The following is a 15,463-nucleotide window of genomic DNA, read 5'->3' as shown; positions in this document are numbered from 1 at the left end:
GAGTGTGGAGATGGAGAAACAGAGGGAGCCCAACAGCAAACGGTGATGACTTGCCACATGCACTCTCTCCTAAATACACTAGTGCTAGGAAGTCCCAAATGGTGAGAGGAACAATAGCCCAAATTAGTCAAAGCAGAAAACAAACTGGTTTGGTCTCTTGGAGGTCAGGAAATGCCAGGAGAGACCTGGAATGTTTAAACTGGACGTAGCAGACAAGTTTGACCTTCTAAGAGTGGAGGTTTCTGTAATATGTAGGGTGGATGGACTGATTGTAATGACCCAAGCATGAGATGATAACCGCTGGGATCAAGGTGGAGTCAGTGTGCAGGAGCAGAAAAAAGGGTGTTGAGAGAGAGAGAGAGAGAGAGAGAGAGAGAGAGAGAGAGAGAGAGAGAGAGAGAGGATATGGGAGAGAAAAAGAAGCAAGAGAGTCAAAGAAGGTTAAAAAAAAAAAGAGAGTGGAATGACACGGGAGTAGAAAGGGATGGAGACTGAGATAGGGATGGGATATATTTGTTTTCAGGACATCTGCTTTAAATTGTGAAAGATTAAAATGTGAAAAATTTAAGTAACATGAAGCTTTATAACTAGAAAATATCCTTGAAGTAGCACAGGAAAGAGGACAAGGATGGTGACAACTTAAGTCAGCGTGAAGCATTGACAAAACAGAAGGTCAAGAAGACACCAAAGTCAAATGATGACCCTTTGCACAAGATGGACCTTAGAGTTTGAAGGTTAACCCTTCAATTTGTTTTCTTGATTCTCCTTACTTGACCACTTACTCTACTTCAGAATAAGAATAGGATTTAAAGATAGAAGATTTTAAGTAGAATTTTAATCTAAATTTGCCTTCCTGAAAATGTAATGTGCACAATATTTTTAGGCTGGCATTTGATTTTAAAAGCACCATGAGGGAAAGGTCATCACTATTAAAAGAAAACTTTAAAAGTCTTATCTTTCTTAGTAAAGAAATATAAGTCTTATTAAACTTTAAAATACTAAAACAATCTGTTTTAGGTTTAGCCACATATATGTACAATGGCTCCTTTAAAGCACTTTAAAAAAAAAATAAAACCTTAAAAGAAAAACTTTTAAAGTATAGATAAGTTGCCAGAAAGTTAGAAATAATCTTGTTTATCCTTTTTCCGGATTCACAATCTAACAATTTGCAATCTCTACTTTGTCATTTCCTCCTCTTAAAATATGTATTATTATTTTTTCCTGAACCATGTAAGAGTTGCAGTTATCATGTCTTTTTATTTCTAAATGCTTCAATGTGCATTTCCTAATAATTAGAACATGGTCCTATATAAATAACCATAATCCAATGATCTCATTCAGGAAGTTTAATACCACTACCTAACATACTGCTGGTATTCAAATTTTGCCAATTGTCCAATTATGTCCTTACAGCACCCCTATCTAACTCCAATGTCCAATCCAGAGTTACCCATTATATTTGGTTTTTATGTCACTTTTGGACTCTGTATTAATTATCTATGACTGCATCAGAATTACTGCAGAAAAAATGCTAAAGCTCATAATAACAGACATTTGTTGTCTCAGAATCTTTTGTTTTTTCAGTGCTGGGAATTGAACCCAAGGTCTTATGCATACTAGGGGAGGGCCTACCACTGTGAGGCAACTTCAACCCTGACTCACAATTTTTCTTGGACAGGAACCCAGGTGTTTCTTACTTTGGTACCTCTGTTTTAAGATCCTTCAATGGTTGCAACCAAAGGCTTAGGTAGGGATCAGTCTCATCTGAATGCTCGACTGGGGAAGGATCCAGTTCCAAGATCACTTGGGACTTTTGGCAGCATTCAGTTGTTCATGGGGTACTGAACTGATGGCCTCGGTTTTTCACTGGAAGCTGTACTCAGGTTTTTGCCATATGCACCTCAGGTAGTTCATGTGGTGAGCAGCTGGCACATGACAACTGACTTCCATCAAACTAAGTGAGAGTACGACTCTGAGCAAGACAAAAATAGAGTCTCTTTGAAAACTAATATTGAAAGCGTCATTCATTATTATTGCTGTGGTCTATCCATTAGAATTGAGTCACTAGTTCCAGCCCACACTCCAGTGAACAGTGAGAAGGTGAAAATATCAGGAGCCAGAGATCATTGGGGCTATTTCAGAGGATATCTGCCATGGTCTTTTTAATCTAGAACAATGTAATGTCTTTCATTACTTTGAAGGATATAGAATTATAGAATGCCCCTTGCTGTACATTTGTATTATGTTTCCCAAGGATTAAATCTGTGTCACATTTTTTTTTCCGATCTTTTTTTTTTCGATCTTTTTTTTTTTTTTATTGTAAACAAATGGGATACATGTTGTTTCTCTGTTTGTACATGGCGTAAAGGCATACCATTTGTGTAATCATAATTTTACATAGGGTAATGTTGTTTGATTCATTCTGTTATTTTTTTCCCTTCCCCACCATCCCTCCCACCCCTCTTTTCCCTCTATACAGTCCTTGCTTCCTCCATTCTTGCCCCCCTCCCTAACCCTAACTCTAACCCTAACACTAACCCCTCCCACCCCCCATTATGTGTCATCATCCACTTATTAGTGATATCATTAGTCCTTTGGTTATTTGAGATTGGCTTATCTCACTTAGCATGATATTCTCCAGTTTCATCCATTTGCCTGCAAATGCCATAATTTTATCATTCTTTATGGCTGAGTAATATTCCATTGTATATATATACCACGGTTTCTTTATCCATTCATCAATTGAAGGACATCTAGGTTGGTTCCACAATCTGGCTATTGTGAATTGAGCAGCTATGAACATTGATGTGGCTGTATCTCTGTAATATGCTGATTTTAAGTCCTTTGGGTATAGGCCAAGGAGTGGGATAGCTGGGTCAAATGGTGGTTCCATTCCAAGTTTTCTAAGGAGTCTCCACACTGCTTTCCAGAGTGGCTGCACTAATTTGCAGCCCCACCAGCAATGTATGAGTGTACCTTTCTCCCCACATCCTCGCCAACACCTGTTGTTGCTTGTATTATTGATAATCGCCATTCTAATTGGGGTGAGATGGAATCTTAGGGTGGTTTTGATTTGCATTTCTCTTATTACTAGAGATGTTGAACATTTTTCCATATGTTTGTTGATTGCTTGTAGATCTTCTGTGAAGTGTCTATTCATTTCCTTAGCCCATTTGTCGATTGGATTATTTGCATTCTTGGTGTAGAGTTTTTTGAGTTTTTATAGATTCTGGATATTAGTGCTCTATCTGAAGTATGATTGGCAATGATTTTCTCCCACTCTGTAGGCTCTTTCTTCGCATTGCTGATAGTTTCCTTTGCTGAGAGAAAGCTTTTTAGTTTGAATCTATCCCAGTTGTTGATTCTTGCTTTTATTTCTTGTGCTATGGGAGTCCTGTTGAGGAAGTCTGGTCCTAAGCCGACATGTTGAAGCTCTGGACCTACTTTTTCTTCTATAAGATGCAAGGTCTCTGGTCTGATTCCGAGATCCTTAATCCATTTTGAGTTTAGTTTCGTGCATGGTGAGAGATATGGGTTTAGTTTCATTCTGTTGCATATGGATTTCCAATTCTCCCAGCACCATTTGTTGAAGAGGCTATCTTTTCTCCATTGCATATTTTTGGCACCTTTGTCTAGTTTGAGAAAATTGTATTTATTTGGGTTTATATCTGTGTCCTCTATTCTTTACCATTGATCCACCTTTCTATTTTGGTACCAATACCATGCCGTTTTTGTTACTATTGCTTTGTAGTAGAGTTGAAGATCTGGTATTGCGATACCCCCTGCTTCGCTCTTTCTACTGAGGATTGCTTTAGCTATTCTGGGTTTCCTTTTCTTCCAGATGAATTTCATAATTGCTTGCTCTATTTCTGTAAGGTACATCATTGGGATTTTAATTGAAATTGCATTGAATCTGTATAGCGCTTTTGGTAGTATGGCCATTTTGAAAATATTAATTCTGCCTATAAAAGAACATGGGAGATCTTTCCATCTTCTAAGGTTTTCTTTAATTTCTTTCTTTAGTGTTCTGTAGTTCTCATTGTAGAGGTCTTTCACCTCTTTTGTGAGATTGATTCCCAAGTATTTTATTTTTTTCGAGGCTATTGTGAATGGGGTAGTTTTCCTAATTTCTCTCTCTGAAGATTCATCGCTTATGTATAAAAAGGCCTTAGATTTATGTGCATTGATCTTATATCCCGCTACTTTACTGAATTCACTTATGAGATCTAACAGTTTTCTGGTGGAATTTCCTGGTTCCTCTAAGTATACAATCATATCATCAGCAAATAGGGATAGTTTGAGTCCTTCATTTCCTATTCGTATCCCTTTAATTTCTTTGGTCTGTCTAATTGCTCGGGCTAGAGTTTCAAGGATGATATTGAAAAGAAGTGGTGAAAGAGGGCATCCCTGCCTTGTTCCAGTTTTTAGGGGGGATGCTTTCAGTTTTTCACTATTTAGAATGATATTAGCCATGGGCTTAGCGTAGATGGCCTTTACAATGTTAAGGAATGTTCCCACTATCCCTATTTTTTCTAGTGTTTTGAGCATGAAGGGGTGCTGTATTTTATCAAATGCTTTCTCTGCATCTATTGAAATAATCATGTGATTCTTGACTTTCAGTCTGTTGATATGGTGAATTACATTTATTGATTTCCTGATGTTGAACCAACCTTGCATCCCTGGGATGAAACCCACTTGATCATGGTGCACTATCTTTTTAATATGTTTTTGTATGCGATTTGCTAAAATTTTGTTGAGAATTTTTGCGTCGATGTTCATTAAGGATATTGGTCTGAAATTTTCTTTCCTCGATGTGTCTCTGTCTGGTTTAGGTATCAGGATGGTATTGGCTTCATAGAATGAGTTTGGGAGGGTTCCCTCCTCTTCTATTTTATGGAATACTTTGAGAAGTATTGGAATGAGCTCTTCTTTAAAGGTTTTGTAGAACTTGGCTGAGAACCCATCTGGTCCTGGACTTTTCTTTGTTGGTAGGCTTTTGATGACTTCTTCTATTTCATTACTTGAAATTGGTCTATTTAAATTGTGTATGTCCTCCTCGTTCAGTTTAGGCAATTCATATGTCTCTAGAAACCTGTTGATGTCTTCGAAATTTTCTATTTTGTTGGAGTATAGGTTTTCAAAATAGCTTCTAATTATGTTTTGTATTTCAGTCCTGTCTGTTGTGATATTTCCTTGTTCATTCCGCATTTTAGTGATTTGGGTTTTCTCTCGTCTTCTCTTTGTTAGTGTGGCTAAAGGTTTATCAATTTTGTTTATTTTTTCGAAGAACCAACTATTTATTTTGTCAATTTTTTGTATTGTTTCTTTTGTTTCAATTTCGTTGATTTCAGCTCTGAGTTTAACTATTTCCTGTCTTCTACTACTTTTGGTCTTGGTCTGTTCTTCTTTTTCTAGGGCTTTGAGCTGTAGTGTTAGTTCGTTGATTTGTTGAGTTTTACTTCTTTTATTAAATGTGCTCCATGAAATAAATTTTCCTCTAAGTACTGCTTTCATAGTGTCCCAGAGATTTTGATATGATGTTTCTTTGTTCTCATTTACCTCTAAGAATTTTTTAATTTCCTTCCTAATATCTTCTGTTATCCATTCATCATATAATAGCATATTGTTTAATCTCCAGGTGTTGGAGTAGTTTCTGTTTTTTACTCTTTCATTTATTTCTAACTTCAATCCATTATGATCTGATAGAATACAAGGTAGTGTCTCTATCTTCTTGTATTTGCTGACATTAGCTTTGTGGCATAATATATGGTCTATTTTAGAGAAGGATCCGTGTGCTGCTGAGAAGAAAGTGTATTCGCTCTTGGTTGGATGGTATATTCTATAAATGTCTGTTAAGTCTAAATTATTGATTGTGTTATTGAGATCTATGGTTTCTTTGTTCAATTTTTGTTTGGAAGATCTGTCCAGTGGTGAGAGAGGCGTGTTAAAATCACCTAGTATTATTGTGTTATGGTCTATTTGGTTTCTAAAATTGAGAAGGATTTGTTTAACATACATGGATGAGCCACTGTTTGGGGCATAGATGTTTATGATTGTTATATCTTGCTGATTTATGCTTCACTTAAGCAGTATGAAATGTCCTTCTTTATCCCTTCTGACTAACTTTGGCTTGAAGTCCACATTATCTGAAATGAGGATGGATACTCCAGCTTTTCTGCTGAGTCCATGTGCATGGTATGTTTTTCCCCATCCTTTCACCTTTAGTCTATGGGTATATCTTTCTATGAGGTGAGTCTCTTGCAGGCAACATATTGTTGGATCTTTCTTTTTAATCCAATCTGCCAGTCTATGTCTTTTGATTGATGAATTCAGGCCATTAACATTCAGGGTTATTATTGAGATATGATTTGTATTTCCAGTCATTTGGTTCATATTTAAAATTTTATTTATTTATTTTTTGACACATCTTGGTTCCTCCTTTATTTGACAGTTCCTTTAGGATAATTCCTCCCTTTGCTGATTTGCTTCTTTGTTTTTTATCTCTTCCTCATGAAATATTTTGCTGAGAATGTTCTGTAATGCTGGCTTTCTTTTTGTAAATTCTTTTAGCTTTTGTTTATCATGGAATGATTTTATTTCATCGTCAAATTTGAAGGTAAGTTTTGCTGGGTATAAGATTCTTGGTTGGCATCCATTTTCTTTCAGAGCTTGAAAAATGTTGTTCCAGGCCCTTCTAGCTTTTAGGGTCTGAATTGAAATATCTGCTGATATCTGTATTGGTTTCCCCCTGAAAGTAATTTGGTTCTTTTCTCTCACAGCCTTTAAAATTCTGTCTTTATTTTGTATGTTAGGTATTTTCATAATAATGTGCCTTGGTGTGAGTCTGTTGTAATTTTGTGTATTTGGAGCCCTATAAGCCTCTTGGACTTGATTTTCCATTTCATTCTTCAGATTTGGGAAATTTTCTGATATTATTTCATTGAATAGATTGTTCATTCCTTTGGTTTGTTTCTCTAAGCCTTCCTGAGTCCCAATAATTCTCAAATTTGGCCTTTTCATGATATCCCATAGTTCTTGGAAATTCTGTTCATGATTTCTTACCATCTTCTCTGTTTGCTCAACTTTGTTTTCGAGGTTAAATATTTCGTCTTCAATATCTGAAGTTCTGTCTTCCAGCTGTTCTATCCTATTGGTTATGCTTTCTATGGAGTTCTTAATTTGGTTTATTGTTTCCTTCATTTCAAGGATTTCTGTTTGGTTTTTTTTTTCAATATCTCTAACTCTTTATTGAAATGATCTTTTGCTTCCTGAATTTGCTCTCTTAACTGTCGATTGGTGCGATCATTCAATGCCTGCATTTGCTCTTTCATCTCATCGTTTGCTTCCCTAATCATTTTAATTATGTACATTCTGAACTCCCTTTCTGTCATTTCTTCTGCCATGCTGTCGTTGGATTTTATTGATAAAACATCCAGATTTGTTTGGGGCATTTTCTTCCCTTGTTTTCTCATATTGTTCAGGAATTAGTGGGTCATTAAGATATTGCAGATTTCCTCTCTCGACTTATAATGTCCCTGAAGATTGCTAGTATATCCCCTCTTATCCTTCAGTAGCCTGAAGTCTTGGAGGAAGTTGATAATGTGGAGCTCCACGAAGAAGCTGCTTCTCTAGGGTTGGTGACCCTCAGGTGGTGTATATTCCCTGCTAGTGGGCAGAGGTGCCTCCACTTGTTGACCAATGGTCATCCAATGGGGAACTAGGCTGCGGGCTGAGGCAAGGCCTGTTTGTGCCTGTGTCTCTGGTTTTATCATCCCTGTGGGAAAACCTCCCCCGGCAGGGAAGAGTCACTCAGTGGGGACGTCTCGCTGGTCAGTTCCCCTCCTAGATGTTCCCCTCAATCTACAACTACCGCCTGGGCTGGGCTGTCTTCCTCTGCAATGTTCCCAGGGGCCCGGACCTACCTCCTGGGCCTGGGAGCCTCACCCTTTGCAGGCGAGTCTCCTTAGGCTGCCTCTCCCAGAGAATCTGCCCGCAGTCCTGGAAACTTCGCTCCGCCCCTAGGCGTGTCTCTGTGCGGCTCTTCCAGCAAGAAGCCACCTAGCTCCTGGGAGCCTGCTCTGTGCCTAATCGCCTGGCTATGCGGCCCCTCCTCTGAGCCGCCACCTGGAGTCCAGTACAATAGCTCTGATACCCAGAGACCCGCCACACACCTCCTCCACCGGACAGCTACCCGGTTTCCGACGCAGTCACTAGGAGTCCAAGCAACTTACTTCGTGTCTCTTCCTCCCACCAACCGCCTGTAGCCCTAGGCAGTCACTCCAAGTCCAAGTGACCCACCCTGTTCCTCCTCCTCCTCCTCGGGGTAGCCCCCCGGGTGTTCAGGAGCGGTGGCTCCGAGACCAAGTGACCCACTGCGCTCCTCCTCCAGGCAGGCCACTGGTGTTCAGGAGCGGTTGCTTTTAGTCCAGTCAACTCACCACTTGCCTCCTCCTCTGGCAACCGCCTGTGGCTCTGATGCAGTCACTCCTAGACCAAGTGACCCGCCGCGCTCCTCCTCTTCCTCTGGGCAGCCCCCCGGTGTTCAGAAGCGGTCATTCTGAGTCCAAACAGCTCGCCAGGCAGCTCCTCCTCAGGCAGTCGCCCGGAGCCCCAGTGGTTGCTCCGAGTCCAAGCGCTGTGCTGAGCCGCCTCCTCTACGATGATCCCAGTTGTCTGTGTTTACCGCTCCTGTGGGGGGAGGGGCGTCTCGCCGAGCAATTCTACTTCACAAAGTTCCCTGTGTTCCAGGGCTACCGCCCCATCTGGGACGCCTCCCCAACGGGAGAGACTCACTCGGCGACTTTGAGTTGGTCCCAAGTCTCTCACTATCTCCTCTTTTGAATCTTGCGTCCTGCAGCAACGTGAAATGCAGCCGCCCTCTAGTCCGCCATCTTCAAAACCCCTGTGTCACATTTTTGACAGGAGTATCATTGAATCAATACTGTGTCCTCAGTGTGTCTCATTAAAATTCACATAATATTGGTTTGTCCCATTGTTGATGTAAAATTTAATCACTTGATTCAGGTGGTGAACACCAAATTTCTTTTTTTTTTTTTTTTTTTTTTTCTTTTTTTTTTTTTTTTCAAATTTCTTAATAATAAATTTGTATTTTTGTCTTTGCAATTGGAGACATTATTACATTTTTTCAGTTCAAAATTTGCTACTACATAATAAAATATTTTCAATTTCTCTGCTGAGATTTCCTTTTCTTTCCTCAATTAACAGTACATTTTCCTTTACTTCATTGAGCATAGTTATAATAGTTAAAGTCTTTGATAATTATGACATCTGGATCATTCTGGGGGTGGGGCTTTCAATTTTTTCCCCTTGAAAAGTGATCACTTTACCTTGATTTTTCACATGTTAAGAAATTTTGATCTGTATCTGGACATTGTGAATGTTATATTATGAAGATTTTAGATTCAATTATATTCATTCGAAGAGTACTGATGTTTTTGTTGTACTAGAAAATTAAATTGATTGGACTCAAACTACAAGCTGTGTTCCACCTGTGGAAATTGTCAGTGGAAATCTTGATGATAAGTTTCCAGATTTTTCATAGCCTTTGCGGTAAGCTTTTTGGAGTTGGAACCGAATATGTATGTGGTTTTGAGGCCAGTCATCAGGGTGGATTGTCTCATACCAGAATTGGGGTTGCTCTCCCCAAGTTTTCTCCCCTTTGGGATTTTGGCTCACTGTGGGCTTTAGTTAACTGGGCTTAATCTCTTGGATCCTCAGGTCAGAAATCCAGGATGTGGAGAAATAATTTGAAATGATACAAATGATCTCTCTTTGAATTCTCAAGTTTTTATCCATTGATCATTCCTTAGATGATTCTTTTTTTTTTTTTTTTTTTTTTTTTTTGCGGTGCTGGGGATTGAACCCAGGGCCTTGTGCTTGCAAGGCAAGCACTCTTACCAACTGAGCTATCTCTCCAGCCTCCTTAGATGATTCTTGCATTAGTCAATTATTTTGGTGGTTGCAAAATAGTGATTTCTATGTGTATTGTTACTTCACTGTTTATTAGTTGCCATTGAGATTAAAGAAGGGTTTTCTTTCATCCTCATTTATTCATTTTTGTGTTTATTATCAATAAATGTTCACAGATTTAACTGTGTGTTGATTTATTTTATTAAACCATCTTATTTTATAATCTTGGCATCTTCATTAAATTTATTTAGTTTAGTTCTCTACTTTAAATGATTGCTAGGAGGTAAAAGGAGTAATCATGTAACAACGTAAGATTCCTAAAATTATAAGAGAGGCTAGAAATCAGTAATATTTAGGTTCAATTCTTTCTTATACTATGCATTTATTATTTGATAATTATCCTCACAAAATGAAAAAAATATTATGAATTTCCCACTGATTCACCATGTAATTTAGCAAATTTTTATCTGTAACAGTTGGGCTTTGAACTAAGAATTTACTCAGAGATTTGGTAGTTTTAATACTGAACAGTAAATAATTTATAATAAAATCATCATGTGCTTTATTCAGTTTTTTTGTTAAATACTTACTGAAGTGACCATAGGCTATGATAATTATGAATTATTGTTTTCAATGTAACATTTACTAAATATTAACCACATTACACTTTTACACTTACATGCTTCATAAACCACAAATTGACCTTGTTTGACAGGCATTATTGCAAAAGGATCACAGCCAATTCTGGGTACTTATCATCATTGGGTATGATTTATAGAAATGAGTCTTTTTTCCCCCTTAGGCAACTAACTGCTAAGTCATTTAACAGCAATTCTAGGAAATTTTTTTGAGCAAAGTCATTATTATTGGGCAAAATATATGGCTTTTGTGGCAGGATAGTTTGTTGATATTAATTTATAATTAGTTCTTATTGCTAAGGTATTGTACCTAGTGCCCTTCTGAAATGGTAGCCCACCTGGATTTGCATTGCTAGATCTAAAGTTGTCTGTTACCCAAAGACTACTCCATTCCAGGTTTCTTTGCTGAAAATTAAGTTTGGAGCTGAATTGTGCGGGAAATAGTGATTTCTAGGGTTATCTGAGGTGAAAATGGGCTGACTGAGAGAGGTATTTGGAAATTTGGCCAATTCTGTAACCCGTTCTCATTTGGTGCTCTAGGGTGGTAGGGAGGCTTTTAATCTTATACCTGAGGGCTTTGCAGTGAAATCATTAAATCATTCATGGTGACTGTATGGAAGATATAACAGATACTTAAAAGCACTTGTTGTTCAAGTTCCATGCCCCCAGGTTCTGAAGCCCATGACAGTGATATCAAAAAGGTTTAGTATTCTGCCGAAGTGTTGAGAAGACTTATTGTGTTGTCTGCAGCTCCGGGTCTACTGATCAGCTGAGAGTGGTGTAGCTTGAAGTCACAAGTAATCTCAGTTAACTGGGATGGTAAATGCTTCCCTAGTGGGCAGGGAAATTTAGCCATTGGGAAACTTTAGCCTTGAGAAGCTTTAAAATGAATTATAGAAATATTTAAGAAAAACAAACCATATGATGAATATTTTATATTAAAAAGGAACCTAACATTTGTTATTTTTATGTAATTGTAACATTTAAGAAACTTGAGAATTACATTATCAATAAACATATTAGATAAATAATATATATAGGAAAGTTTTGTTAAGTTAGACTACTGAAATATTTTAAAAGGATAGGGACCATACTAAATTTATTAATGCGGTTTACAATGTTTGAAGTTACTTAGTCAAGTGTATATGTGGGATGAAACAATTCAAGAACATTTTAATGTTCTTTTTGAAACTCACTAGACTTAAAAGAAGAAAATCATATTTGCAAGTTGATCCTAAAAGCCTAATTTTAAAAAGTAGGCATTTTACAAAGTTATAGAACTTTAATAGATTGAACTAATCTCAGTAAGTAACTATTTAGGTTTTTTTTTTCTATGTACAAAACTCACTCTTGAGAACATGGATAGCCTCAACTGAGCTCAGAGAAGGATTTATAGCAAGCTACTTGCTCTGTAAACACATGCTTTCTGTGGTGGAGAAAACTGAGTTGAATGATTTGTGCAACATCACAGGGTTCTTCTAATTATCTGTATTCTCTTTTGAAGCTTACCTCCAAATAATCCAATTTGTAATATTCCAGAAACATTACATTATTTTTGTGTCAATAGCCAAAATTTTGCTCTCCTAACTTGAAAATTTTCTCCCTTATGTTTAATACTTTCTCCACAGAATAATTTTCCAACTCTTCCTACTTATCTATGTAGGTATCCTTGTTTATCAGCAGAGATACCACACAATCCTGCTAGGGAGTATCCTTTTTCCAAAGTATCCTTTTTTCCAAAAGACAGGGAGCTTCCCAGACTCTGACCTTATCCCCTGGGAGACTTTGAGCATTTGCTTGTCTGATCTGTGTGCTCACCTCCTGGTGTCCTTCAGCAGTGTTGTTTGGTTATGAAACCTCATCATCTTGAGGCCTATCCTAGGAGTGGGAGGCTACAGCCTGTCTGTTACATTTGACTTTATTCCCAAGTTATTCTTTTGGAGAGGGCAATGGAGGCTTCTATGAACAAAGATTGTGCAGAGTGAAACATAACACTTATCGATAACATTTTAAATAGATTTTGTTCAAGTTGAGATTCCCAAACTCTTTTAGTTCATGGTAGCATTAATTTCTTAATAATCTTTTCACAACATTCCCAGGAAAAAACAACAGCAGCAAACCTGAAATGAAACTAAACTTCCTGGAGAGGTGGTGCACCCCTATAATCCCAGTATGCAAGGCTGAGGCAGGAGGATCCCAAGTTCAAAGCCAGCCTCAGCAACTGAGCAAGGCTCTAAGCAATTTAATGAGACCCTGTCTCAAAATAAAAAATAAAAAGGGCTGAGGATGTGGCTTAGTGCTTAAGTGCCCCTGGGTTCAGTCCCTGGTACCAAAATAAATAAATAAATAAATAAATAAATATAAATTTTTAAAAAATCCAAGCAACTCAAGAGGCTGAGGCAGGAGGACTTTAAGCTTGAGACCAGTGTTGGCAACTTTGTGAGACCCTGTCTCAAAATAAAAAGATAAAAGGACTGGGAATGTAGCTGGTGATAGAGAACCCCTGGGTTCCATTCCCAGTACAGACAATAACAAACCAGAAATTAAAAACAAACCTCCCAAAACCACACTGTTTTATTTATCAAGATATTGGGGGGTTTTCAAGATGGCGGACTAGGGGGTGGCTGCATTTCACCTTGCTCCAGGACACAGGATTCAAAAGAGGAGATACTGAGAGGCTTGGGACTAACTCAAAGCCGCCGGGTGAGTCTCTCCCTTTGGGGAGGCGTCCCAGATGGGGCGGTAGCCCCGGAACGCAGAGAACTTTGTGAAGTAGAGTGACTCGGCGAGACGCCCCTCCCCCCCCCCCGCCAGAGCGGTAAACACGGACAACTGGGATCATCGTAGAGGAGGCGGCTCAGCACAGCGCTTGGACTCGGAGCAACCACTGGGGCTCCGGGCGACTGCCTGAGGAGGAGCTGCCTGGCGAGCTGTTTGGACTCAGAATGACCGCTTCTGAACACCGGGGGGCTGCCCAGAGGAAGAGGAGGAGCGCGGCGGGTCACTTGGTCTAGGAGTGACTGCATCAGAGCCACAGGCGGTTGCCAGAGGAGGAGGCTAGTGGTGAGTTGATTGGACTAAAAGCAACCGCTCCTGAACACCAGTGGCCTGCCTGGAGGAGGAGCGCAGTGGGTCACTTGGTCTCGGAGCCACCGCTCCTGAACACCCGGGGGGCTACCCCGAGGAAGAGGAGGAACAGGGTGGGTCACTTGGACTCGGAGTGACTGCCTAGGGCTATGGGCGGTTGGCGGGAGGAGGAGATGTGAAGTGAGTTGCTTGAACTCCTAGTGACTGCATCGGAAACCGGGCCGCTGTCTGGAGGAGGAGGTTTGTGGCGGGTCTCTGGGTATCGGAGCTATTGTACGGGGCTCCAGGTGGCAGCTCAGAGGAGGGGCCGCATAGCCAGGCGATTAGGCACAGAGCAGGCTCCCAGGAGCTAGGTGGCTTCTTGCTGGAAGAGCCGCACAGAGACACGCCTAGGGGCGGAGCGAAGTTTCCAGGACTGCGGGCAGATTCTCTGGGAGAGGCAGCCTAAGGAGACTCGCCTGCAAAGGGTGAGGCTCCCAGGCCCAGGAGGTAGGTCCGGGCCCCTGGGAACATTGCAGAGGAAGACAGCCCAGCCCAGGCGGTAGTTGTAGATTGAGGGGAACATCTAGGAGGGGAACTGACCAGCGAGACGTCCCCACTGAGTGACTCTTCCCTGCCGGGGGAGGTTTTCCCACAGGGATGATAAAACCAGAGACACAGGCACAAACAGGCCTTGCCTCAGCCCGCAGCCTAGTTCCCCATTGGATGACCATTGGTCAACAAGTGGAGGCACCTCTGCCCACTAGCAGGGAATATACACCACCTGAGGGTCACCAACCCTAGAGAAGCAGCTTCTTCGTGGAGCTCCACATTATCAACTTCCTCCAAGACTTCAGGCTACTGAAGGATAAGAGGGGATATACTAGCAATCTTCAGGGACATTATAAGTCGAGAGAGGAAATCTGCAATATCTTAATGACCCACTGATTCCTGAACAATATGAGAAAACAAGGGAAGAAAATGCCCCAAACAAATCTGGATGTTTTATCAATAAAATCCAACGACAGCATGGCAGAAGAAATGACAGAAAGGGAGTTCAGAATGTACATAATTAAAATGATTAGGGAAGCAAACGATGAGATGAAAGAGCAAATGCAGGCATTGAATGATCGCACCAATCGACAGTTAAGAGAGCAAATTCAGGAAGCAAAAGATCATTTCAATAAAGAGTTAGAGATATTGAAAAAAAACCAAACAGAAATCCTTGAAATGAAGGAAACAATAAACCAAATTAAGAACTCCATAGAAAGCATAACCAATAGGATAGAACAGCTGGAAGACAGAACTTCAGATATTGAAGACAAAATATTTAATCTCGAAAACAAAGTTGAACAAACAGAGAAGATGGTAAGAAATCATGAACAGAATTTCCAAGAACTATGGGATATCATGAAAAGGCCAAATTTGAGAATTATTGGAACTCAGGAAGGCTTAGAGAAACAAACCAAAGGAATGAACAATCTATTCAATGAAATAATATCAGAAAATTTCCCAAATCTGAAGAATGAAATGGCAAATCAAGTCCAAGAGGCTTATAGGACTCCAAATACACAAAATTACAACAGACCCACACCAAGGCACATTATAATGAAAATACCTAACATACAAAATAAAGACAGAATTTTAAAGGCTGTGAGAGAAAAGAACCAAATTACTTTCAGGGGGAAACCAATACAGATATCAGCAGATATTTCAATTCAGACCCTAAAAGCTAGAAGGGCCTGGAACAACATTTTTCAAGCTCTGAAAGAAAATGGATGCCAACCAAGAATCTTATACCCAGCAAAACTTACCTTCAAATTTGACGA

This window comes from Sciurus carolinensis, chromosome 9 (assembly GCF_902686445.1).
Source record: "Sciurus carolinensis chromosome 9, mSciCar1.2, whole genome shotgun sequence".
NCBI classification, from domain to species: domain Eukaryota; kingdom Metazoa; phylum Chordata; class Mammalia; order Rodentia; family Sciuridae; genus Sciurus; species Sciurus carolinensis.
This window is presented reverse-complemented; position numbering follows the sequence as displayed.